Raw genomic sequence first — 27784 nt, forward strand, 5'->3', positions numbered from 1 at the left:
AAATTCAGTTAAAAAAGTATTGTCTTCCGAATCTTGTTTTTTTTTAAATTCAGTTTTATGAGCTCAATATTTCTACATAACCATTTCCATTCTGCAGTATTACATAAAAGTAAAGCCCAAGCATGGATAGATCTTATTATACAACTTATGTAATACAACTAATTATAAATCAGCTAAATACAATTTGAGGGCAACTCAAAGTGAACAGAAGAGAGGGAGAATCTTATCTCAGGGGTAAAGCCAGAGGAATATAGATGTAGTTAATGTGGAATGAGTGTGGGGGCGGAACCCCTTCAGTACTACAGCCTAGCACAGAACAGAACAGAAACCCTCAGACTTTCCCATTAATCATCAAAGCCCAACACACTGCGTTCAGCTCACTATCTAATACAGTATATGGCCCCATACAACAAGTTCTCAAAGGATAACTTCTTAGTAAAGCCCAGCACATCGCTATCTACTGTATGTGACCCCGCATGACAGGCATTCAGTGTATAGGTGTAACGTGATCAGTGTGTTGCTAACAGCTAAGCTTCCTCCACTGTCCGACTGCCCCACACTATAGCTTGCTATCTCAAAGGATCCTATAACCTCTGGGCAAAGCCTGGCACACTGATTTTAGCTCGCTATCTATGTGACCCCACAAGACAAGTACTTCTAAGAACCAACAACTCTAGCGAAGGTCCATACCTGAATGTCTGAAGAACATTGTAACCTACAAAAAAGTAAAATGGGACTTCTATGCATGGGTGCATATGGAGTGCATAACTTATCCTGTAAAGACATGTTTTCAGGTTTACAGCAATCTAATACATTACTTAAAACACTTCTAAAACACTGAAACACACTGATCACAAACGAGCCTGTTTCTGGAAGGCTGAGGTGCAGACTCAAAGCGAGAGAACGGAGGAGGAAGGGGTGAGGGGAGTAGTATGGCTTCTGACTGGAAAATCATGTGGCCCATCTTATCTCACCACCCACTCATCATTACAGAGGCTCCATTTCTGATGACACCCACCGCCCAAGGGCGCAACGCAATGCCACACTGATCAGCCTTTTAAATGCCCTTGCTGGCTGGCATGATTTTACTTTCCTGCAGACCTACAGATGAAGGATCTTAATTTGATCACTTTAGTTGCTTCGTGATTTAAATAAATTCACTGAATACCCACTACTAACACACGGTTAAAAATAACAGTATTGCACTTTTCATGTAGCTAACTTTTGGCTAGCTAATAGCCTAACCACCAATTAAGCTACATTGTAGACTAAACGTTAAAATCCTGTTGCTGCAGGATTATATATATATATATATATATATACATACCTAGGTCAAATTAAGGTCCTACATCTGTATCAATAAGTGCCGTGGCAGGCCACAAATCAAAAGAAAAGCCACGACTTGTTTTCTTGTAGCTTTTCCCGGCCTTTGCTGTTGGAGCCATGTCTCCCTGCGCTTTGAAGTCGGAGCCACTAGCAATGTCTCAAGCGCTGCTGCCATCAAGCGAGCGCCTCTTCATTAAATCCTCGAGATGCTTCTAATTACTCAGTGCGATGGAGGCGCCTGGCTGGGTAGAGAACAATGTGCATGACACAAATGCCAAACACCATGGAGGAAGATGGGCATACCGACCAGTGACCACAGAAGATATAGAATGCTACATTTCAATAAAATTCACCAGATAATCTGTAGTGCATGATCAACATTCATTAGGAAAATTGGCATCTCATAGCTATAGAGCTCATGGAGAGTCTTGAAGGTTGGATTACAGAAATTGCTTTTCAGACCATTCAAGTTAATATTCATGACTGCTGCTAGGTGGGCCACTATACACACAGTAGTCTGTCTAATTAATGCAAGAGAGTGAATTTACTTGCCTGATGTAAGAACCACGGCTGACTGAATGTTTCCCAGTAAGTTTGCTGAGCTACAGCAATGAATTCTGGGATGGATCTGAGCCTTATACCCTGAAACTCTCAGTTCCCCTGTCACCTGCACTGTCTCCCAGCCACTATTGATAACCATAACAACTGCTGTATTCCTTGATTAATCTGACAGAATTCCTGTCACTATGTGTCTTTTGTTCCTGGGAGAACAAGCTCACCTTGTTACATGTTTACAGTGTTCTTCAGTGCTGTCAAAGAGACAACGTGAAGGAAGAAAACATTTTTAAATATAATTATACTTAATACAAGAAAAACTCTTAGCAAGATTCCGCAATATTGTAATATTTGTTTAAGACAAGCATCCTTATCAAGAGGCTTCCATGAAATCACGTGTACAAACCTTCTGTAATGATGGGGTGGTGAGTCGGAAGCAGGTGCAGGTGAACATTTTAATAAAACAACAAAACCAAGAACACGACACGAACACGTACGCCGAGACACAAGAACAATACCAACTGGTAAGTGCACATGGGAGAGTGACATAAAGGGGAGGAAATTATGAAGGTAATGGAGTCCAGGTGTGAGTCATAATGATTCACAGGTGTGTGTGTAATGATGAGTGCCAGGTGTGCGTAATGATGACTGGTTAGTACTCTGGCGACGTTGTACGCCGGAGGGGAGGAGCAGACGCCTCCCATACCCCTCCCAGTCCAGATACTGGAGTTGACCCCCACAACGTCAGGAGTCCAATAAGGATCTGACAGCATACGCTGGGCCTCACTTGATGTCCGGGGGGTGGGGGACAGCATCAGCTAGGGGACCAGGAACCACCAACCTGAGAAGGAGACATGAAAAGAGGGTGAGATACAGGATACAATTACCCAGTCACTACTGTATGTCACCTCATTGACCCTCCGGAGAACCTTGAACGGCCCCACAAACTGGGGGCTCAGTTTCTTGCAGGGCAGATGGAGTGGGATGTTCCCGGTAGAGCCAGACACGATCCCCAGGATGGAACACAGAGGTCTCACTGCAGTGACGGTCTGCCTGTTCCTTCTGATGGAACCACTTATCTACCACAGGATCCGCAGTCTGGCCCAGGGTCTACGGGGCCAGGGCCGGCTGGAAACCCAAAACTCCCTGGAAAGGGATCAACCCAGTGGAGGAGTGAGGTAGAGAGTTCTGGGTGTACTCTGCCCAAGGAAGGAAACGTGTCCACTCACCCTGCCGGTCCTGACAGTGACTCCTCAGGAACCTCCCTAGCTCCTGATTCATCCTCTCCACCTGTTCATAGACTGAGGCCGATAACCAGATGGGAGGCTAACCGTGACGCCGAGCTTCTCCAAGGCGGCCCTCCATACTCGGGATGTGAATTGGGGGCCACGGTCTGAGACAATGTCCTCCGGAAGGCCATAATGCCGGAAGACCTGCTGGAAGAGTGCCTCAGTGACCTGGAGCGCAGTGGGAAGAATCGACATGTCTTGGAAAATATATCCACTACCACCAGAATTGTGGTGAAACCATCAGAAGGGGGAAGATCAGTAACAAAGTCAATGAATAGATGGGACCAAGGTTGCTGAGGCACGGGAAGTGGCAGAAGCTTCCCTGCTGGAGCATTCCGGGGGGACTTGATTTAAGGAGACACAGAACAGGAGTTGACATTCCGCATCAAGGTGGGTATGTCACCAGTATTTCTCAGTGAGGGAATGGATGGTGCGAGAAATACCTGGATGTCCAGTGACAACACCTGTGTGTGCCCAGGTCAGCAGCCAATCCCTTATCCCTGTGGGAACGTAGATGTGCATTGGAGGTCAATTCCAGGGTGCAGGCTCCCTCTCTAGAGCATGGCGGATGTCCACATCTACATCCCAAACCACTGGACCCACAACTCGGGAGGATGGGATTATGGGTGCCCTCTGGATAGGAACCTCTCCCGAATCATAGATACGGGACAGGGCATCGGCCTTCATGTTCTTAGAACCTGGGCGATAGGTCAGTGTGAAGTCGAACCTGGTGAAGAAGAGCCCACCTGGCTTGGAGCGGATTCAGTCTCCTCGCTGTCTGTATGTACTCAAGGTTCTGATGGTCGATGAGGATGACAAATGGTTCCTTGGCACCCTCCAGCCAGTGTCTCCAATCCTTTAATGCCAACTTCACCGCCAAGAGCTCCCCAATGTCCTAATTCCTCTCTGCAGGGGACAGTTTATTCGAGAAGAAAGCACAAGGATACAATTTTAGTGGGTCCCCCTGCCTTTGTGACAAAACTGCCCCCACACCCACCTCCAATGCGTCTACCTCAACCACAAAAGGTATAATGGAATCTGTGTTTTAGCAAGGGGGCAGAGATGAAATGCCCCTTGAGGAGACAAAAGGCCTCGTCGGCTGCTGGAGACCAAACCAACCTACGAGGCCCACCGGTAAGCAGGGAAGTGAGAGGGGCGGCGGCGAAAGCACTGAAGTTCCTGATGAAGCAGCTGTAAAAGTTGGCAAACCCCAAAAACCTTTGATCGAAAATACATTTTAACAGAGCCATGAACCCCACACAGACTCGAGCTCCTCCTAACCTCTCTCCCAGATGGCCGTAGCCCATTCCAATGCCCACCCAGTCAACAGAGAAATAACTGTGGCAACCTTAGACCTCTCGGTGTTGAGAGCTCCCATCTGATGTGCGAAATAGAGGGAGCACTGAAGGAGGAAGTCACGGCATTTAGATGGTGTCCCGTCATATTTCTCCAGGAGGGATAGATGGGCATCGCTGACCTGAGCGGGTTGCTGAATGGGCTGGTGTGCTGACTCGTTGGGTAGACTGGCTCTAGAATATCCTCCCCTGTTGAGATGTTGTAGACTGCGGAGAATTTCTTCCATGGCCGTCCCCAGTTGAGCCAGCTGATCATGGTGTTGACAAAGAAGGTCACCTTGTTCATTGATCATCTGGGAGATCATCAGTTGTCCTGCTGCTTCCATATTTTGAGTTGGTATTCTGTAATGATGGAGCAGTGAGTCGGAAGCAGGTGAAACATTTGAATAAAACAACAAAACCAAGAACAAGACACGAACATAAGGCAGTATGCCGATACACAAGAACAATACAAACTGGTGAGTGAACATGGGAGAGTGACATATAAAGGGGTGGAAATTTTGAAGGTAATGGAGTCCAGGTGTGAATCATAATTATTCACAGGTGCGCGTAATGATGAGTGCCAGGTGTGCGTAATGATGACTCCAGGAATGGTGGCTACTATTCTGGCGATGTCGTACTCCGGAGGGAAGGAGCAGGCGTTACACCTTCAGTAGAAAGGTTTTTATTCTGCGCGATGAATCAAACAACTTGGCTATGGATGGGAAGGTAATAGTAGAATGCACAATTTTCCATTTTGAAATTTGTAGTACATGTGCAGTTTTCCTCTGTCACTGAAATACCTTAGTTAGTTTAACCTGTCATACATTTCCTGTAGATCAACTATCCTATGTCAGCTAACGTTTTTTAGCTAGGTAAGTACAGATGTAGGATATTAATTTGTTCATCCTGTTGCAGGATGCAGGAAATGTAAAACTTGTAGTGTTTAAAAAGGCTTCTGAAGTTTGTAATTTACACTTTGAAATTTCAGACTTGAATGTATCAATGCCTACAAAAATGTAAATGAATTATTATCCACATTTCCTGCTACACCAGGATTATTTTCCTGCTGTAGCAAACTGGCTCAAATTAAGATCCTACACGTGTAAATTAACTAGCTATCTAAACCTTGTAGTTCGCATGGACAGATTTGTTTTTATTTTTTTAACTAGGCAAGTCAAATAAATTCTTATTTACAATGATGGTCTAAGAACAGTGGGTTAACTGCCTTGTTCAGGTGCAGAACGACAGATTTTTACCTTGTCAGCTCGGGGATTCGATCTAGCAACCTTTCCGGTTACGGGCCCAACGCTCTAACCACTAGGCTACCTGTCACCCCAATTATGTGACCAGGTGTTTTTTATTTTGTTGTAATGTTCAAGAGCATGTTGTGTCTCAAACGATGGCGGGCAAAACACATAAACCTCAGAAGAACAGGGTCTAAGCTATAACATAAGGGAATATGCAAAAGATCTGAGTATGCGTTTTTAGATAATTGACATTTGAGTATTACTAAAAAACATTTCAAGAAATTATTAAATAGTTTGACAACTGTGTTTGTAAGCTTTAAATTATATATTTCCATTATTGAAGACATGGATGTCTCATGGTATGGTGGTATGCAAAATAGGTCAAAATTGAGCACCTTTATCTCTTGAATGTTTTGGCATTCAGGTCCAAAACGTCCCTTTCTGAGCACTTGTTCAAATTGAACGGGGTGCTGTCAAAAAGTGGTTGAATTCAAATGGATTTACTCTCCTATCTGGAGTAGGGCCAATAGGCTTACAGCTGACAAGGGGTTACGGCATTGTTTGACACCTTCCAGACTATCTCCCATCCCAACTTTCTTTAGTGAGGCCTACAGTAATTGCTCCCTGAGGAACCAATCCTCTGGTCACACTTCCCTGAACTTGACCTAAAGCATACTGGGGTAAAGATCCTACACTTCCTTGTCCAATCACACAGCCTCATTCCAACTTGGTTCTGATCTGATATTTGCACAACGCAGAAGGAGTGTTAATCCTTCTGTGGGGAGTTTAGGGATCAAAACAATTTATTCTCCAGCCAATGAGATTGATCAAATCTAAATTAACAAATACAATATTTATTTGTGTTACAACAGAGCGGGATTAAAAATGATTATCAAAATCCTATTATTTATATATTTTCTCTTGACCTTGTTAAAATGCAATTTGGAGCACCTTAAAAGATTGACGAGATGAGTCACATACGAGTGCTTAGTAGAAAGACATGGTAGAGCATAATGATCCATTGAGAGTGAAGGACATGAGGATGATGTCCTGAAAATAACTTTCCAATCCATTTCAATGGCTTTCCAAGGTTGTGTGACTATTTCAAAAGTACTCTTACAGAGTCTTGTGTCCAAACATCCTGTTTTCCTCCTTAATAATGAACTAGCATGCAATGTCAAATGGATATTTATTTGTATTGTGCATTTCCAAAAGCTATTGCCTGGGAAGGAGGGACCAATGTGAGTTATTCATTAACGTACACACGCTTTGTCCTTCCATCTCCCTGGTGATCTAAACAGCAGTGGACAACTTTCACTAAATTCACAAGGCCTTTATTTAATAAGAGCAAAAATCCCGCCAAGGCCACCTGGGCTGTCCAGCCGAGGGGAAGAGGAGAGAGGATAGCTCTATGGTGGGTTAGCCTCTCTACCTTTAGGCATGGAGAAAGGAGAGAGGATAGCTCTATGGTGGGTTAGCCTCTCTCTCTCTCTACCTCCAGGCTCATGGCTGCCTCCCTAACTGGAGATCTGACACCTGTCCTATCTTTGAGACAGAAGTGGTCTAACAGCAGTAGTATGAGAAAGAGACCTATTCTACTTTAAAAAAAGCTCTGCCTCTTTCTCCCCTTTTTCTTTCATTCTAGAAGTATTTATCACTGGTATGAATAAGCACAGGGGTACTTATGCCGCAGTTTAGCTTCTCAGTGAAAGCAAGACCAAAATCTATTAAGTGTAGCTTTTAGTAATAAAAGACCAGAATAGCAGGGTTGTTTCCCCTCAGAGAGAATCAATATAACTATTTTAATCCTGAAATATTCGTTTTTTCAACTCTAAGCTTAAAACCCAGATATTTGTCTGTATACCAGTATTTAGGTTAGTATAGTTCTATGATACAAAACATATAACTGAAACTTTTTCCAGTTTGAAAAGATTCTGATGGACACTAAGTCCCAACATTGAGTAAATCAAGTCATCTTATTTGCATCTTATCTGCTAGCACTGTGAGTACCTGAGGAAAAGTGAATGATACAATTAATTAAATGTAAAAAGTATATAAAGTAATTGTAAAAGTTAATCAACCTCACAATTAAAAAGTTTCAGACATCACTAACTAATCCTTTGTAAAAAAAATTTTTACTAAAATGCTTAGCTAGCAGAGAAAAAGCAACATAATCTTCCCCCGTAGTTTGTACTGCAATGAGAGTGCTCAACTCTAATCCTATCTTCATTGTCTTTCAGCTCCAGCTCTTCTGCCCTTCACCTCCCATCATGCATCTCTTCCTAAGCCCCCGGGCTGCTTCCTGACCGTGATCACCAACCTCACGACATCCCTCCCTGAGCCAGACCCTGACACGCATCATCACCCTACTGCCACATGTTTCCACAGAGGAAACCACAGAGGAGCTGTGCTCTATTACTGTGTCCCCTACACGCCATTCACCTCTTCCTAAATCACTGTTCTGTGGAGAGATAAATACACCAGAGGAGGCTGGTGGGAGGAGCTATAGGAGTACAAACTCATTGTAATGGATAGAATAAACGGAACAGAGTCAAACATGTGGTTTCCATATGTTTGATGTGTTTTATACCGTTCCATTTATTCCATTCCAGCCATTACAATGCCACTGCATAGATACTGCAAGGCGGGTTTGATTTGAAGATGGATAACATGTCACTAATCAAACTCAAACTTCAGGCAAGGACACCAGCACTGTCTGCACGGGGGGAAAATCCAATTTAGGGGTAATAATTATTCAAACCCATCCTTCATAACAGTACCAAAATAAATAATTACTTTCAAAATAAATTGCAGCATTGTTGGCTGTTAAGAGCCTCTGGCTCACAGCAACAAAACTCAATTAATAAAATTGCTCACTAATCCTGACAGATTGAATCCCAATGGATAATACACCTCCCGCCACTCCCCACCATGCAAAAACTATGTTAAAACATATTAATTCATTACTTACAATGAATACTTTATTATCTTGTTAATTCATTAATTACAGTATCTAGGCCTCTATAAAAAGGTTTTCAAAATTGCAGAGAGTGCTCTTTGTTTGTCGATGATGCAGAAATATTGCATCATTATCCTTGTGGAGGATTCTAGAGGCTACGTCTGTCACAGTAGCCTGTGAATGCAGCGGTGGACTCTGCAACAACTCCAGAGGTTTTTGTGTAGTAGGTGGAGGCCATGTGGGGTGGGGGAGGAGGTATGTGAGAGTGGATGATGGTGTGTGGACACTGTGAGTGTTGGGTCACTGGCTCTTTCCCTCTGTCACTGAGCATTCCTCAGTGATAGAGCCTTGCGTGACCTCTCTGCCAGCCCTGCAGCCAAAGCAGCCTTGCCTTGATGTGTTCAGACACAATACCTCCTCCTTCTCCACTACCTGCACCTGTTCTGTCAGATCCTCTCTCCGTACTGATTAGTGCACAGACATTAGAGAAGCATCCCCCATCTAAAGCTAATATGATGATGTCATGGAGGCTGAGAGTGAGACTGATGAGAGGACTAGGATGCTAGGAGTACGGTCAGCAGAGCCAGTGTCTCATATAAACATCACAGACCCTCAAGCTAAAGTACTCAGGAGAAGCTGTCGCTGTCCCCAGCCAGACCAAACAGTGGACAGGTAGATGGGCATAGTGCTAGGAAAGGGATTTGGTCACAGGAACAATCATATTTTTACATACTCCAGCACACACACCCACACACACAGCCCAAGCTTTCCTTTCCCCAGACTGACTGGAATCTCCAAGAATAATGTCAGAAAGAAAAGCAGGTCAGTCTCACAGCAGTGAGATGAGACTGAGTGGTCTGGTCAGCAGTGCAGTCAGACAGGATACCTATACAACTACGTACTTTAAACTCCCATTTGTGTTTTGCAGCAGCTCAAACTCAGTCCAGGGTTGCGTCCAAAATGGTACATTGTTCCTTATATAGTGTACTACTTTTGAGAAGGGTCCATAGCACTATATAGGGAATAGGGTGCCATTTCGGACACAGACCTGGCATTTCTATCTCTTTTCCGTTGACAGCGTCCAGAGTCTGAAGAATCCCATCAAGATGGAACACAAAGCACCACAGCTTATCTCAGTTTGTTTTTAGGGGCCAAATAGATTTCAGTGAACTGGTGTTGTGATGGGCAGTAGGGAGGGAAGTAGGATGTCTTATCAGCAGTGCTGTGAATGTAATTCAGCCAGAGGAACACCCCTTGATAGATCAGGAACATACTGGTTTACCATCACCTTTAAGGGCAGACAGTGCAGTACAGTGCAAAGGCCTAACCCTCTGGCCAAACAATAGATTTTCTTAACAGTGTATTGTCACACTAAGATGTGTTTAAAGTATTGTATTTCACAGTATATGGTACTGTACACACAGTGACATATATAGACAACATGTATTCTCACCTCTCCATTTCATATTCTTTCTGTCTGTGTCTCACATGCTTCATTATCTGAAGAGAAACGACAACAACACTTTATTTTGTCTGTTTGTGAAAAATTGTAGAGAACTACTTGTTGTTCTCTTTAAAGTAATTGTTGTGGCTAAAGGCTAATCGTGCATATTTTCTATTCACTGTTGTAATTCATCCATCCTACACTGTGAGAGGTGAGGGCGGTTGTGGGAGTGTTTCATTCTGGATTGGAAAATGAGGTGCAATAGCCTGCAAATGACATGCTATTAACTCCATGTGATAAGATAAGTGTTATCATCTACTCAAGTCCCAAAAAACTCACTGTCTGACAGAAAGGAAAATTATGCTTCAGGGACAAGGGGGATTATTCACAATTGCAGGCGATTTGAACAGTTAAGAGCCACTTATTCAAACTCATGGATTAAGCGTCTTAGCCAAGATAATAGCAAGTTATAATAGGAACTGTGGATCAAGATAACACTTGGTATGATGTGGCTGTCACGACGTCCGCCGAAGTTGGTGCCTCTCCTTGTTCGGGTGGCGTTCGGCGGTCAAAGTCACCAGCTTTCAAGCCACCACCAATCTACGTTTCTTTTTCTATGTGTTTTGTCTTGATTGTACACACCTGGTTTCCATTATGTTACAATTTATTCCCTATTTAACCCTCTGGTTCCCACATGGTTTTGTGCGTGTTTGTTCTTTGTTATGTGGTCGCTCTTTTGTGTTGAGCTGGATTATTATTCCTTGTTTGGAATTAGTTTGTGATTTTGCGAGTAAAGTACGTTTTTACTCAGTTCTGTGTCCTGCGCCTGACTCCGTCCTACCCGCTGCACACTGATACATGACAGTGCAATGTGTACTGCTGTACAACTGGTATAGATAGTTCTCAGGCGTTTTACCTTCCAAATGGGAGAAATAAATGTGACTCCATATACTCTATTTGTCAGGGACTAGACAAAATGCTACAGGCCTACACCGTAGAGACTGTCAAGACTATGTATGCCATTCTAACTCAAGGCCTCAAGACATCATGAGGAACGAAGACAAACACAAATTACCGATGTGTATTTGTAGTCTCAGTAGACTAGTAGTAAATTCAATATCAGCTCAATTGTTTTGTTTCATTTGAAAGTTGGAAATGTTGTGTTGTCCCCTCTGATATAGTCTGCAGTGTAACACAGCTAAAAGGTTACAGTGTTTCAGTTCAATAGAAACACGTTTCACTAAATGCTTCAGAAAGAAACACTAGCCATGGACATGCACAGAACAAGAGAACAAATCTGCAGTCCACGTACTCAGGGTTATGCTTTGGAAAACTAAAACACATTGTAGCGACCTGCACAGACAGCTGTGTGTTATGCTGTTTGTTGGTTGTGTTGTACTTACCAGTAACCAGAGTTTGCGGGGTCCGACATGCCAGTCAACCTGCTATCTGCCAACCACAGGAATGCCATGTTTAGCCATTGTTCTCGCTCTTACGTCTGGGCTTCACAAGAGAATGTCACGGTTGTTTTATAGGGGTATCCTTCATTTATTTGGCATGGGCTACGGCCAAACAGTAGCCTGTGTGAAGTTGGGTTAATAAACCGTCAATTCGTAAACTAAATCCTCTGTCTGGACAATTGTTCCTTTACGATCTAGCCAGGTCATTACAATATGTTTCTTACAGGACATTTTCAGATAGTACCTCCCTGATCCACTCTGTTTTCTTCCATTTCGTGCCTACTGAACACAACCTATCTGTGATATGGTACTATAATAATCTAGGGCAAGCGTTGCAATGATCTGGAAAAGGCCTGTTTTATTTGGCCGTCTGACACAGCCAGCAAGCACCCCCCCCTAGACTCCACAACACTGAAGGACCAGCCTCTGGAGAAACTCTTGATTTCAATTTGAGCCGGGGCCACGGAACGAGGACATCACATCATAGAGCAGGGAGTCAGGGAGGGACGTGACCAGAGGCGTCAAAGAGGCTCAGGTGCTGGAAACAGAAATTTAATGACGTCCCAGGAGGAAGACAGTGCTCAGGAAGGCTGACCCTGTCAAGTCCAACTGAAGCCAGTCACCTTGGCAGAGCAGGCAGAGCAGAGAAGCATACTAGTACATGTAAATGTATTTTCTTCCACCCTACTCACACTTTGACATTTTCATCCCAGGAAATAATTTGCCTCATTAAACAGTTATGCCAGTGAAGGAAGGAAGTTTATTGCTTAGTTATACACAAAAAAGTTTGGCTGCCTTCAGATGTCCAAAAGGATAAAAAACCAGGGAAGATTATACAAAGAAAACTATAACATTATAAAAAAAAATATGTTAACATGCGGCAGTGCTCTTATCATTGAGCTGTAGTAGCTTCTTCTATGATGACAAATTACATCATCAGAGCGAGCAGTGGAATGGGAAAACAACAGTGAAGGACACTGCAGCCAAACGTGTCACTGAATCCTCCTAGCTCCATCCATATTGACTTAGTGCAAGAGCTCCAAGTGGAAGTGGGACAACGTCACATCTGGATCCTGTTATAATACACTACATCAAGTTAATACAGTGTCAGTATTCCCCAGCCCAGAGCCTTTAACATCTTTCTGCACACCGCCTTCTCATCAAGCAGGACCAAGGATCAAACGTCTACACAGCCCTCCTCTAGTCAGATTGATAAGACTGGGGAGGCCTTGGGACAGGGCGCACATCTTCATCCCTCAGCTGGAGACAGAATATAGGGGCTCCAGAATAAAACATCCTCCCTGTTGGCCAATAGATGGGACATCAGTGTATTTTGTTACACTGTTCAATTAGCTCAGTTAAAATCAATTTCAACAGTGGTATCTTGGTTTCACCTGCATAACCTGCATGGTAGACACACTGAATGTCCAAATGCTAAATCTCATGTGAATAGTAAAAGAAGACTTGTGCCTTTCCTTCTTTAAAATAATCATATTGTTCTGTTACACATTGTTTTAACATTCATGACTAGAAGAGTAATATACAATAATTCACATCGCATTCCAAGACTATAACAGTATAATTAATATTACAGTATAGGGGCAAGGGAGCTGATTAACTGCTTCCGGTTAGTTATATTTAGATGTTTACCCAGAATGCCCAATAGCGTTTGTTCTCTGTGAAACTTAATGTTCAATTAAACTTTATTGAAACCATAACACTATTGGATTTTGAAATTAATTTCTGCATTCAGGATCCATTTGTTTTAACTTCATTGTCGCCTCCAGAGTCCTGTACCTCTCTCAGAGGGTATGCAGCAATAAAGGAGAGAACATCGGCCAGCAGAAAAGCAGAGGTATTTGTCTTTATAAGTCCTTCGTGATACTGGCACTTATGAAGACCAATGTCAGTGAATATACATCAACGGCTATATTGCAGAAAATGGGACCACAAAGCAGATTCAGCGCCTCAGGCTGCTCAAGGTCGGGCAAACCTGGAGCAACGATTGGCCTTGTCTGTCAAGGACAACCCTACACGTGATGGGGCAGTGGAAACATTTCCTGCAGTGCAGGGGAATATATTTGGGGTATATCCAGCACGTATTAGGACGTGGAGACTGGAAGAACATTTAACTTTAACTGTCTAAATATGGAATCTTTTCCCCTTGTTATTATTTTTAGAATATTCTATGGATATTGTATTCTGATAGAATTGAGATAATTAATTAAATATTCTTCAAGTATTTCATCCATTGTGGGAAATACTACCTAGTGTGACGAGCTTGTGTTTATAGGTAGGTGAAGGAGTGAAGCGCAGGAGAGCAGAGATGTCCGAGATGCGTTATTTAATAGGCAAGTTCACAAACATACAGGTCAGGTACAATACCAAAATAAACGCCCTAGACAACAGAGGAACCAGTACTCACGGAAGGAAGGGGGAAAAAAAACAACGCTCCTAAACTTATACACACTTGGTATAATACGTGAAAACAAATAAGGCACAACCTTAACGAGCAACATCACATGAATAATCCCACACAAACCTAGGCAGGCAACAGGGGTACTTATACACACAGAAATTAAGGCAAATGAAACCAGGTGTGAAAGAACCACAAACAAAACAAACAGAAAAGGAAAAAAGGAACGGTGATGGCTAGTAGGCCGGCGATGCCGACCGCCGAGCACCGCCCGAACAGGGAGAGGAACCACCTTCTGTGGAAGTCGTGACACCTAGAGATTTCAACATCAAATTGTTTTCCATTGATCAAGAGGAGTCGTCAGGCTCAATTTGTATTTGTTATTTTGGAGCCAAGATGACAACCCAACTCAATATCTATTTATCATCACATTCTTAATTTATTTTGCCAAAAGCCAGCAAGTGCATTAATATTGCATTTCCTAGAATAAACCCCTTTCATATTTTAATTCACTGCTAGCAATTATTTTATTTCCATTACAGTATGTGACCATCAATCTGGATGAATCAATTACTCTAAAGCTTCCAAAGGCACATTTCACTTCTGCTCCTTGACTGCCCTGCATTTCTCTGAGAAACTGAGAATACACTCTCTCCTGGATAACACGAGAGAGTGTATGGAGGGTAGAGCTTTGAACCCCAACCATTCTAGGCACCTTTTTCTTAATGGGACCAGGGTTGGCCCAGCTTGACTGTTAGGAGGGACTGTATGAATCGTCCTCATTGTAGTGTTTGCTTTTATTACTACGAGCCTGTGTAGAATGGGATTTAATACCATGATCCTGCCATGTTGCATGGATATGGGATGGCTATGCCTTTTAGGTTCACACTATAGTGCCTGGTGGTTGATGTTCCCAGTAGTTGCAAGGTGGGAATTGGTGCCTAAGATACTGTATGTAGCTATGTAGGCTATCTTTGTAGTTTACAGTACTTTATGTTTACAGTCCTAGTACATACAACCAATGTAATCTGTATAGAGTAGCATCAAGACGCTATAGTGGGTTCACGTCTGTTACATTGCTAGCAGGCTGTAAACTTTCTTCTACATTTAGAACATATTCATTGGCTGAATGCTGCACCTCAGAAGATCCTGACATCCCATTTCCAAAATGCACAGATACCTCCCTTTAAAAAGAAGATGAGCCAGAATCTGGCGCTCCTTCTCCCACTGTGGCAGGTATGTCTATCTGTCTGTCCTGCAGGATTTTACCTCTTTATGGGCTTCACTGGAAATCCGGTTAGTGTATCGCAGCACCTCCAGCTCCATGTCAGTCTTAGTCAGCCGGCTGCAAGGAGAGAAGGAACAAGGAGTCAAGGGCCTCTTCTCTATGTTCATTAGATTAGATCAACTGCTTAACGTTAGCATGCCAGGTGTAGATTACTATATTTTATCATGCACAAACACACATTATCTAGGTCTACAGTATAGCACCCAGCCAGAGGCAGCAGTACCACCAAGAAAGCCAAAGCTGTGTGTGTGTGTGTGTGTGTGTGTGTGTGTGTGTGTGTGTGTGTGTGTGTGTGTGTGTGTGTGTGTGTGTGTGTGTGTGTGTGTGTGTGTGTGTGTGTGGTGTATGTGTTAGAGTGGGGGCTGTGATAGAACAAGTGATACGAAAGCTCATCTGTTCACAGCATTGGAAGTAAATCTATGTCGATGTTGAGGTGAAAGTTCAATAAACAGGTGTATAAGGAATTCAGCTAACACTCACATTACTCATCCTTTCCTCACTGCTGACACACACACACACACACACACACACACACACACGCTCACAGGGAAATCAGCTTCTGAGGTGTTTTTCTGATTCTATTCTTGGTCATGGTTCCTACCACCATTTATGTCTTAATGATTCTCTTCATATTAGAGATGCAGTCACCACCTCAGATGACTCAAGAGTGAAACAGCCAAAGTAGACTACTAAGACTTTACAAAAATAGTTCCACATAAGAAAATAAGCAGTAACCAATGGTTACGGGTGGATATTCTACAGAGCACTGTGACATAACTATTCTAATGGGTGTTACATTTCATGTCCCTAATCAACCCCTCAAACTAACACACATCATACTGGTAAATATGCATTACATCAAAAAGGCCTGGTTACACAAAAACTCTCATGCCTAAAAATATGATTTCTATCATTCCCCCCTAGGAGACGTGACTGAATGGTGATTTAGCTCATTTGAGAAAATGGCAGTTCATCAGGACGGTAAGGCCCTTGAACTCTCTTTGGTAATAAGCAAGGAGAGAAAGAAATGGAAAGTTTGCAGCAGAGAGGAGTGTAGCCATAATGAACCCTCTTCCTATAGAGGTAAAGGTCTGAGCCTAATGCCAGGGGCAGCCAGACAAGCACGAAGACCATTACAGCTGAGAAGACTGGCTTAGGGCTCTGCCTGGGAGGCCAAAAACAGCCCAGGGAAAAGCACTGCTTCTGACAGCATAAACACAATTACCTCAGGAGGCTGATGCTGCAATGGCTGCTGTCTCACTGGTGGGTCTGAGAGTAAAGATGCTCTAGAACTAACACTATGTTTTTATTGACTTAAACTATAGTGGTTATAAAAAAGGTGACATTTAAATTTAATTTTGGTTAATTACCTGTACAACAGAGAGACGTTTTGGTAAAACTGCAGAATCAAATCAAATGTTATTTGTCACATGCTTACTTACAAGCTCTTAACCAAAGAAGCAGTTCAAGAAATAGAGTTAAGAAAATATTTACTAAATAAACTAAAGTAAAAAATAAAATAAAAAGTTACACAATACAATTACATAACAATAACGAGGCTATATACAGGAGTTACCGGTACCGAGTCAATGTACAGGGGTACAGGTTTTTCCCAAGATGGCGTAGCAGTTCAGACGTCCTCTACCCTCCTCTTGTCGTGTCCCGTGTATATATATATATTTACATATTTTTTTCTTCACTTATCTTTTTATATATATATATATATATATTTTTTTTTATTCTAAAAACTCAACCTCAAAGCACTCTCCTGCAACCCGCCTCACCAATTTAAAAAAGAAAGTATTATTTACCTCATCTGAATTCCACAACAGAAGCTAGCAAGAGGTTAGCCATTTTCACTGGCTAACGTTGAAGTTCAGCTAGCCACGCTTAGCTGTCCTCAGCTATCCATTAGCTCGAAAAGCTATCGCCAGTTTTTGTACAGCGCGACTCAGACCAGAGCATACCGGACCTATTCTCTCTCCTTTCCCCGATTTCTACCGCAGGCTCTGGACATTTACACCTGGATCTTGCAGCTAACTAGCTGCTACCTGAGTGACTATTGGCAACGTCGGTCACGGAATTAACACACATTATTACGGAGCTAGCCAGCTAGCCAGCTGAAGAGTTCCGTCAGCCACTCCTGGGCTATTCCTGAGCTAGCCAGCTGAAGTGTCTCCTGGGCTACAACTCACCTATCCTGACCCGTTTTACTGCCGATGCGGAGCCCCATCGGGTCTTCACGACTGGACCACCGACGTTATCTGCCCGAGGGAGTTATCCAACTGGCCCCTCCGTCGCGACGTAACCTGATCGCCCATCTGCGGCCCGCTAATCGTTAGCTGTCTTTTCGGCTGCGATCTGAATAGGTCTATCGGACACTTTTCTTGGGCCACTATAACTAACTATTTTGCCAACTTGGACTGGTCCCCCCTTCCACACGGAACCCCACTAACCCACAGACGGAAACGCACGAGGTGGCTAAAAACAGACCTCCCTCCCATCTTCCACCAGCTTGCTACCTATGGCCCGGCTAGCTGTCTGAATCTCACTGGACCCTTTGATCACTCGGCTAAGCATGCCTCTCCTTAATGTCAATATGCCTTCTCCATTGCTGTTCTGGTTAGTGTTTATTGGCTTATTTCACTGTAGAGCCTCTAGCCCTGCTCATTATACCTTATCCAACCTCTCAGTTCCTCCACCCACACATGCTATGACATCTTCTGGTTTCAATTATGTTTCTAGAGACAATATCTCTCTCATAATCACTAAATGCCTAGGTTTACCTCCTCTGTACTCACATCCCACCATACCTTTGTCTGTACATTATACCTTGAAGCTATTTTATCGCCCCCAGAAACCTGCTCCTTTTTCTCTCTATTCTGGACGTCACAGACGACCAATTCTTATAGCTTTTAGCCGTACCCTCATACTTATTCTTCTCTGCTCCTCTGGGGATGTAGAGGTGAATCCAGGCCCTGCAGTGCCTGGCTCCACTCCTACTCCCCAGGCGCTCTCTTTGATGACTTCTGTAACCGTAATAACTTTGGTTTCATGCATGTTAACATTAGAAGCCTCCTCCCTAAGTTTGTTTTATTCACTGCTTTAGCACACTCTGCCAACCCGGATGTCCTAGCTGTGTCTGAATCTTGGCTGAGGAAGTCCACCAAAAACTCTGAAATCTTCATCCCTAACTACAACGTTTTCAGACAAGATAGAACGACCAAAGGGGGCGGTGTTGCAATCTACTGCAGAGATAGCCTGCAGAGTTCTGTCCTGCTATCCAGGTCTGTACCCAAACAATTTGAACTTCTACTTTTAAAAATCCACCTCTCCAAAAACAAGTCTCTCACCGTTGCCGCCTGCTATAGACCCCCCTCGGCCCCTAGTTGTGCTCTGGACACCATATGTGAACTGATTGCCCCCCATCTATCTTCAGAGCTCGTGCTACTAGGTGACCTAAACTGGGACATGCTTAACACCCCAGCCATCCTACAATCCAAGCTTGATGCCCTCAATCTCACACAAATTATTAATGAACCCACCAGGTACAACCCCAAAGCCGCAAACACTGGCACCCTCATAGATATCATCCTAACCAACGTGCCCTCTAAATACACCTCTGCTGTTTTCAACCAAGATCTCAGCGATCACTGCCTCATTGCCTGCACCCGTAATGGGTCAGCGATCAAACGACCTCCACTCATCACTGTCAAACGCTCCCTGAAACATTTCAACAAGCAAGCCTTTCTAATCGACCTGGCCCTGGTATCCTGGAAGGATATTGACCTCATCCCGTCAGTAGAGGATGCCTGGTTATTTTTTTTAAATGCCTTCCTCTCCATCTTAAATAAGCATGCCCCTTTCAAGAAATTTAGAACCAGGAACAGATATAGCCCTTGGTTCTCCCCAGACCTGACTGCCCTTAACCAACACAAAAATATCCTGTGGCGTTCTGCATTAGCATCGAACTGCCCCCGCGATATGCAACTTTTTAGGGAAGTTAGAAACCAATACACACAGGCAGTTAGAAACGCCAAGGCTAGCTTTTTCAAACAGAAATTCGGTTCGTGCAACTCCAACTCTAAAAAGTTTTGGGACATTGTAAAGTCCATGGAGAATAAGAACACCTCCTCCCAACTGCCCACTGCACTGAGGATAGGAAACTCTGTCACCACCGATAAGCCCACTATAATTGAGAATTTCAACAAGCATTTTTCTACGGCTGGCCATGCTTTCCACCCTACTGCATTCAACAGCACTGCACCCCCCACAGCTACTCGCCCAAGCCTCCCCCATTTCTCCTTCTCCCAAATCCATTCAGCTGATGTTCTGAAAGAGCTGCAAAATCTGGACCCCTACAAATCAGCTGGGCTTGACAATCTGGACCCTTTCTTTCTAAAATTATCTGCCGAAATTATTGCAACCCCTATTACTAGCCTGTTCAACCTCTCTTTCGTGTCGTCTGAGATTCCCATAGATTGGAAAGCAGCTGCTGTCATCCCCCTCTTCAAAGGAGGTGACACTCTTGACCCAAATTGCTACAGACCTATATCCATCCTACCCTGCCTTTCTAAGGTCTTCGAAAGCCAAGTTAACAAACAGATTACCGACCATTTCGAATCCCACCGCACCCTCTCCGCTATGCAATCTGGTTTCAGAGCTGGTCATGGGTGCACCTCAGCCACGCTCAAGGTCCTAAACGACATCGTAACCGCCATCGATAAGAAACAATACTGTGCTGCCGTATTCATTGACCTGGCCAAAGCTTTTGACTCTGTTAATCACCACATCCTCATCGGCAGACTCAGTAGCCTTGGTTTCTCAAACGATTGCGTCGCCTGGTTCACCAACTACTTCTCTGACAGAGTTCAGTGTGTCAAATCGGAGGGCCTACTGTCTGGACCTCTGGCAGTCTCTATGGGGGTACCACAGGGTTCAATTCTTGGGCCAACTCTTTTCTCTGTATACATAAATGATGTCGCTCTTGCTGCTGGTGAATCTCTGATCCACCTCTACGCAGACGACACCATTCTGTACACTTCTGGCCCTTCTTTGGACACTGTGTTAACAACCCTCCAGACGAGCTTCAATGCCATTCAACTCTCCTTCCGTGGTCTCCAACTGCTCCTAAACACAAGTAAAACTAAATGCATGCTCTTCAACCGATCGCTGCCTGCACCTGCCCGCCTGTCCAGCATCACTTCTCTGGACGGTTCTAACTTAGAATTTGTGGACAACTACAAATACCTAGGTGTCTGGTTAGACTGTAAACTCTCCTTCCAGACTCACATCAATCATCTCCAATCCAAAGTGAAATCTCGAATTGGCTTCCTATTTCGCAACAAAGCATCCTTCACTCATGCTGCCAAACATACCCTCGTAAAACTGACCATCCTACCAATCCTCGACTTCGGCGATGTCATTTACAAAATAGCTTCCAATACCCTACTCAACAAGCTGGATGCAGTCTATCACAGTGCCATCCGTTTTGTCACCAAAGCCCCATATACTACCCACCACTGCGACCTGTACGCTCTCGTTGGCTGGCCTTCGCTTCATAATCGTCGCCAAACACATTGGCTCCAGGTCATCTACAAGACCCTGCTAGGTAAAGTCCCCCCTTATCTCCGCTCACTGGTCACCATAGCAGCACCCACCTGTAGCACGCGCTCCAGCAGGTATATCTCTCTGGTCACCCCTAAAGCCAACTCCTCCTTTGGTCGTCTCTCCTTCCAGTTCTCTGCTGCCAATGACTGGAACGAACTACAAAAATCTCTGAAACTGGAAACACTTATCTCCCTCACTAGCTTTAAGCACCAGTTGTCAGAGCAGCTCACAGATCACTGCACCTGTACATAGCCCATCTATAATTTAGCCCAAACTACTACCTCTTCCCCTACTGTATTTATTTATTTTATTTATTTTGCTCCTTTGCACCATATTATTTATATTTTATCTCTGAACTTTCTTCAAACTACAAATCTACCATTCCAGATTTTTTCTTGCTATACTTTATTTACTTTGCCACCATGGCATTTTTTTGCCTTTACCTCCCTTATCTCACATCATTTGCTCACATTGTATATAATCTTATTTTTTTTATTTTATTTTTATTATTTTTTTCTACTGCATCATTGATTGTATGTTGTTTTACTCCATGTGTAACTCTGTGTTTTTGTATGTTGTCGAACTGCTTTGCTTTATCTTGGCCAGGTCGCAATTGTAAATGAGAACTTGTTCTCAACTTGCCTACCTGGTTAAATAAAGGTGAAATAAAAAAAAAAAGAAGAAGGTTAGTCAAGGTAATTTGTACATGTAGGTAGGGGTAAAGTGACTATGCATAGATATCAAAGCATTGGTTACAAAATAACATGTTTAAGAGGGACTGGGGAGAAAGTCTGACACCTTAAAATCAGAGCTTCAGGTTTGGGCCATCTAGGTTCATAGAAGGAGCACTAACACAAATAACCGGAACCCGTTTTTACAGTTCAAGGGGTGCAATCATGAGGCGTATGGACTGAGATCTTTCAACAGTATATGGAATACAAAAATATGCACCAAATGAGATGTAGAAAGCCATTTGAAATGGCAGTGAGGCTTAAAGAGGAAAATTGAGGATGGAGATTTTTCATAGCTTGACCATTAACTCTTGCTTATAATTTGCCTGGCCTTTGACCACACACAACCTACTGTATCTAACACGCCACGAACATAATCATAAAAGGGTGCTGGGCACCTGCAGATTCAAACTAAATTACTGATCAAATTTAGCAACAAAAAAAAACATCTCCAAAATGCAGCTGCTCCTCCTGATTGTCTGGAATCTGGAAGTCTGAGAGATGAAAGCTTTTCAATTGACCCCGAACGGTTCAGAAATAGGTCTTGAATGTCTTTCACAAATACTTTTTTCAAAGAAAACTTCTTAAATAGTGGTAGCCAATATAAAAAATGATCTATAACAGGATGGATGTGTTCTGATGGAAAACGACCTCCTGCAAAACATTATTATGTCAAATCAGTGAGAAAGGTAACATGTAATCTGAAAGAGAGTTGAATGATGCAGTTACTCTGTTATACTTTATTACATCAGACTACAGAACCTCCCACTCTTTCCAGAATTACAGAGGGTCCAAAGAGATTACATTTCTCTATGAAGTTTCAATTAACAATGATTCATTACTGTTCATTTAATCTTTCATCAAAGCAGCATTTCAGTATTTTATCAAAGCAATATTTGGATTTTTCTCAGTTTCGAGTTTTATGCACCATTTTTTTATTCAATTTCTGTCAAACAATCAGACCTTAATTTATTAATCAGAGATAATGAGCATGTCTGTCATTTCAGAAGTGTTTCAATCTCCAATTTGACAAAAAAATCATATAGTTAACACTGCAGAATCTCAGGGAGTGAAAATGCAGCAAACAGAAACAAGTTGCAACTTACCATTCCACAATGACTGGATGCAGAAGAATGTTGTTCACTTGGAGTCTGAAATATCAGACGCAAGGTTGTGTTGTTGATCAAGGTACACAACCAAGATACTACAATTACAAATACCACAGAAATGCTTTTGAAGTATTTAAGACAAATTTCGAGATGTCCCGGAATGTGCTTCCAAGCTCACTGTGCATTATATAGATTATCCTAAAAACGTATAGCTTAAGGGTAAAAGTTTGACTATTTAAAATTCTCTTGGATGTAGACATTAACACCAAAGGCATCTTAAATTAAAATGAGGCTTCTATCCAAACGTGCAGATATTATCACAACTGTGCTGACAGCATTAACAGTTGACTCAAGCGCCACACTTCTATTTGGCTTCCATTAATGAAGATGTCAAGAGTGTATTGGTTATGTTGTGGATAAAAGTGTGTGTGCATATACAGACAGGACATTTTGCAAATATGAAAAGAACCGAAGAAAAAAATGAAGGCCAACAGAACAGAAAATAATGTTGCTGCCATGAATTAATAACTCACAAGCAAGGAGCAAGATCTCAGTGTCAACCGAATTAGTTCCAGAATTAAATTAATCACCAACCAATCTGTATGCAGGAGCATTCACTGCATGCCGGTAATAAAACTCTGTCGACCTCGCTGAACAATGTACAATTACACTAATGAATAATTGATGCCAATTAAACAAACTGGCTGATTCTTTCAAAGGAGGCTTCGCGGCAGGTACTCCTACTATCTGTGTTCTGTCCATGATATACTTTAAACATGATATACTTATCAGGCCCACTTTCACGTCTCAGTCTGTTGCAGGAGTAGAACACTGTGTAATCGATTACTGTCTGTCTGGGTCTAAAAGTAAAATGAACTCATCCCAAATTATGACAACAAGCTTAGAGAGAAACGCCAATAGAATAACATTGATGCAGATTGTAGAGAACGAGTGTTTAAACAACAAAATATGGGTCTTACGTGTTGGACCTGCAGTTCATTAAAACAAAGCAATTTGTATGTTAATACTGAATGACACACCCAGTATATTGAAAAGTGAACGTGTGCAGCATGTTGGTAAGAGATACAGCATGTTGACAGTTAACTCTGTGGCCATTTCTGATCTAACTGACCCACATTGATTGAATCAACAGCATCTACATGTTACAATAAAAAGGGATTAGTTGATGGTAGAGGCATACCAAGGCATGCCATTATGTTGTGAAGTATCAAGTGTTGCATTGAGTGTTACCAAAGTTAGTAGAACTCCAAGATTTATGTTTGAAACGGCATCAAAGGTCCTCTGTAGCTCTACTCCTCTTCTGTTCCTCTGGTGATGTAGAGGTTAACCCAGGCCCTGTAGGCCCCAGTTCTACTCCTATTCCCCAGGCGCGATCATTTGTTGACTTCTGTAACTGTAAAAGCCTTGGTTTCATGCATGTTAACATCAGAAGCCTCCTCCCTAAGTTTGTTTTTTTCACTGCTTTAGCACACTCCGCCAATCCTGCAGTCCTAGCCGTGTCTGAATCCTGGCTTAGGAAGGCCACCAAAAATGCTGAAATTTCCATCCCCAACTACAACATTTTCCACCAAGATAGAACTGCCAAAGGGGGTGGAGTTGCAATCTACTGCAGAGACAGCCTGCAGAGTTCTGTCATGCTATCCAGGTCTGTGCCCAAACAGTTTGAGCTTCTACTTTTAAAAATCCACCTTTCCAGAAGTAAGTCTCTCACTATTGCCGCTTGTTATAGACCCCCCTCAGCCCCCAGCTGTGCCCTGGACACCATATGTGAATTGATCGACCCCATCTATCTTCAGAGTTTGTACTGCTAGGCGACCTAAACTGGGATATGGTTAACACCCCGGCCGTCCTACAATCTATGCTAGATGCCCTCAATCTCACACAAATTATTATGGAACCTACCAGGTACAACCCTAAATCTGTAAACACGGGCACCCTCATAGATATCATCCTGACCAACCTGCCCTCTAAATACACCTCTGCTGTCTTCAACCAGGATCTCAGAGATCACGGCCTCATTGCCTGCGTCCGTAATGGTCCCGCGATAAAATGACCACCCCCTCATCACTGTCAAACGCTCCCTAAAACACTTCAGAGAGCAGGCCTTTCTAACCGACCTGGCCCGGGTATCCTGGAAGGATATTGACCTCATTCCATCAGTAGAGGATGCCTGATTATTTTTTTTTAAGTGCGTTCCTCACCATCTTAAATAAGCATGCACCATTCAAAAAATGTAGAACTAAGAATAGACAGAGCCCTTGGTTCACTCCAGACCTGACTGCCCTTGACCAGCACAAAAACATCCTGTGTCGTACTGCATTAGCATCGATTAGCCCCCGCGATATGCAACTTTTCAGGGAAGTTAGGAACCAATATACACAGGCAGTTAGGAAAGCTAAGGTTAGCTTTTTCAAACAGAAATTGCATCCTGTAGTACACACTCCAAAAGGTTCTAGGACACTGTAAAGTCAATGGAGAATAAGAGCACCTCCTCCCAGCTGCACACTGCACTGAGACTAGGAAACACTGTCACCACCGATAAATCCACAATAATCGAGAATTTCAATAAGCATTTTTCTACGGTTGGCCATGCTTTCCACCTGGCAACCCCTACCCCGGTCAACAGCTCTGCACCTCCCACAGCAACGTTCCCAAGCCTCACCCATTTCTCCTTCACCCAAATCTAGATAGCTGATGTTCTGAAAGAGCTGCAAAATCTGGACCCTTACAAATCAGCTGGGCTAGACAACCTGGACCCTCTCTTTCTAAAATTATCCGCCGCAATTGTTGCAACCCCTATTACTAGCCTGTTCAAACTCGCTTTCATATTGTCTGAGATCCCCAAAGATTGGAAGGCTGCCACGGTCATCCCCCTCTTCAAAGGGGGAGACACTCTAGACCCAAACTCTTACAGACCTATATCTATCCTACCCTGTCTTTCCAAGGTCTTCGAAAGCCAAGTGAACAAACAGATCACCGACCATTTCGAATCCCACCGTACCTTCTCCACTATGCAATCTGGTTTCCGAGCTGGTCATGGGTGCACCTCAGCCACGCTCAAGGTCCAAAACGATATCATAACCGCCATCAATAAAAGACAGTACTGTGCAGCCATATTCATCGCCCTGACCTGATTCATCAACTACTTCTCAGACAGAGTTCAGTGTGTCAAATCGGAGGGCTTGCTGTCCAGACCTCTGGCAGTCTCTATGGGGGTGCCACAGGGTTCAATTCTCGGGCCGACTCTCTTCTCTGTATACATCAATGATGTCGCTCTTGCTGCGGGTGATTCTCTGATCCACCTCTATGCAGACGACACCATTCTGTATACTTCTGTCCCTTCTTTGGACACTGTGTTAACAAACCTCCAGACAAGCTTCAATGCCATACAACTCTCTTTCCGTGGCCTCCAACTGCTCTTAAATGCAAGTAAAACTAAATGCATGTTCTTCAACCGATCGCTGCCCGCACCCGCCCGCCCGACTAGCATCACTACTCTGGACGGTTCTGACTTAGAATATGTGTGTAATGGTCTGGGTGTAGCTGGTGCAGAGGAGTCAGGCGCAGGACAGCAGAGATGAGTAATAAAAGTAACTTTACTCAAAAATCACCAAATACATGTAGATATACCAAGCCCACACAAATGGACCGAAATACAAAAAACAAACACGCACAAAAACCATGGGGAAAACAGAGGGTTAAATAAAGAACGTGTAATTGGGGAATTGAAACCAGGTGTGTAAAACAAAGACAAAACAAATGGAAAATGAAAAGTGGATCGGCGATGGCTAGAAGGCCGGTGACGTTGACCGCCGAACACCGCCCAAACAAGGAGAGGGACCGACTTCGGCGGAAGTCGTGACAATGTGGACAACTACAAATACCTAGGTGTCTGGTTAGACTGTAAACTCTCCTTTCAGACTCACATTAAGCATCTCCAATCCAAAATTAAATCTAGAATCAGCTTCCTATTTCACAACAAAGCATCCTTCACTCACGCTGCCAAACATACCCTTATAAAACTGACTATCCTACCGATCCTTGACTTTGGCGATAAAATTCAGTTTTGTCACCAAAGCCCCATATACTACCCACTACTGCAACCTGGATGCTCTTGTCGGCTGGCCCTGGCTTCATATTCGTCGCCAAACCCACTGGCTCCAGGTCATCTATACGTTTTTGCTAGGTAAAGCCCCGCCTTATCTCAGCTCACTGGTCACCATAGCAGCACCCACCCACAGCACGCGCTCCAGCAGTTATATTTGACTGGTCACCCCCATAGCAGCCAACTCCTCCTTTGGCCGCCTTTTCTTCCAGTTCTCTGTTGCCAATGACTGGAACGAATTGCAAAAATCACTGAAGCTGGAGACTCATATCTCCATCACTAACTTTAAGCTTCAGCTGTCAGAGCAGCTTACAGATCATTGCACCTGTACATGGCCCATCTGTAAATAGCCCACCCAACTACCTCAACCCCATATTGTTATTTTTTTTTGCTCCTTTGCACCCCAGTATCTCTACTTGCGCATTCATCTTCTGCACATCAATCACTCCTGTGTTTAATTGCTAAATTGTAATTATTTTGCCACTATGGCCTATTTATTGCCTTACCTCACTAATCTTACCTCATTTGCACACACTGTATATAGACATTTCTATTGTGTTATTGACTGTACGTTTGTTTATTCCATGTGTAACTGTACGTTTTACTGTACGTTTGTTTATTCTGTGTTGTTTGCGTCACACTGCTTTGCTTTATCTTGGCCAGGTCGCAGTTGTAAATGAGAACTTGTTCTCAACTGGCCTACCTGGTTAAATAAAGAGGGTTTGTATAAAGGGTTTGATTCCTGGTACCACCCATATGTAAAAAAAATATATATATAAGCGTGCATTATTGTAAGTCACTTTGGATAAAATCATCTTAATGGCATATATTATCAGCAATCTATATGAGAGCAGAAAGGATGAGGAGCATTGATGAAGAATCACCGT

General features: G+C 43.2%; 1 long non-coding RNA gene across 3 annotated transcripts; it reads right to left on the reverse strand.

Moving 5' to 3' along the window:
• Positions 1 to 2306: 2306 nt before the first annotated feature.
• On the reverse strand, positions 2307 to 22826 carry LOC106587524 (uncharacterized). Of its 3 annotated transcripts, none has more exons than XR_001324462.2 (3): positions 22769 to 22826; positions 15303 to 15378; positions 2307 to 2722 (listed from the first exon to the last, which is right to left on the reverse strand). It is a non-coding gene; the product is annotated as an uncharacterized lncRNA (long non-coding RNA). The 3 variants fall into 3 exon arrangements; XR_006762246.1 differs by lacking the exon at positions 2307 to 2722 and adding an exon at positions 10188 to 10213; XR_001324460.2 differs by lacking the exon at positions 2307 to 2722 and adding an exon at positions 12820 to 12918.
• Between the last annotated feature and the right edge of the window lie 4958 nt (positions 22827 to 27784).

The sequence above is a fragment of the Salmo salar genome, chromosome ssa26 (assembly GCF_905237065.1).
Source record: "Salmo salar chromosome ssa26, Ssal_v3.1, whole genome shotgun sequence".
In the NCBI taxonomy this organism is placed as follows: Eukaryota; Metazoa; Chordata; class Actinopteri; order Salmoniformes; family Salmonidae; genus Salmo; species Salmo salar.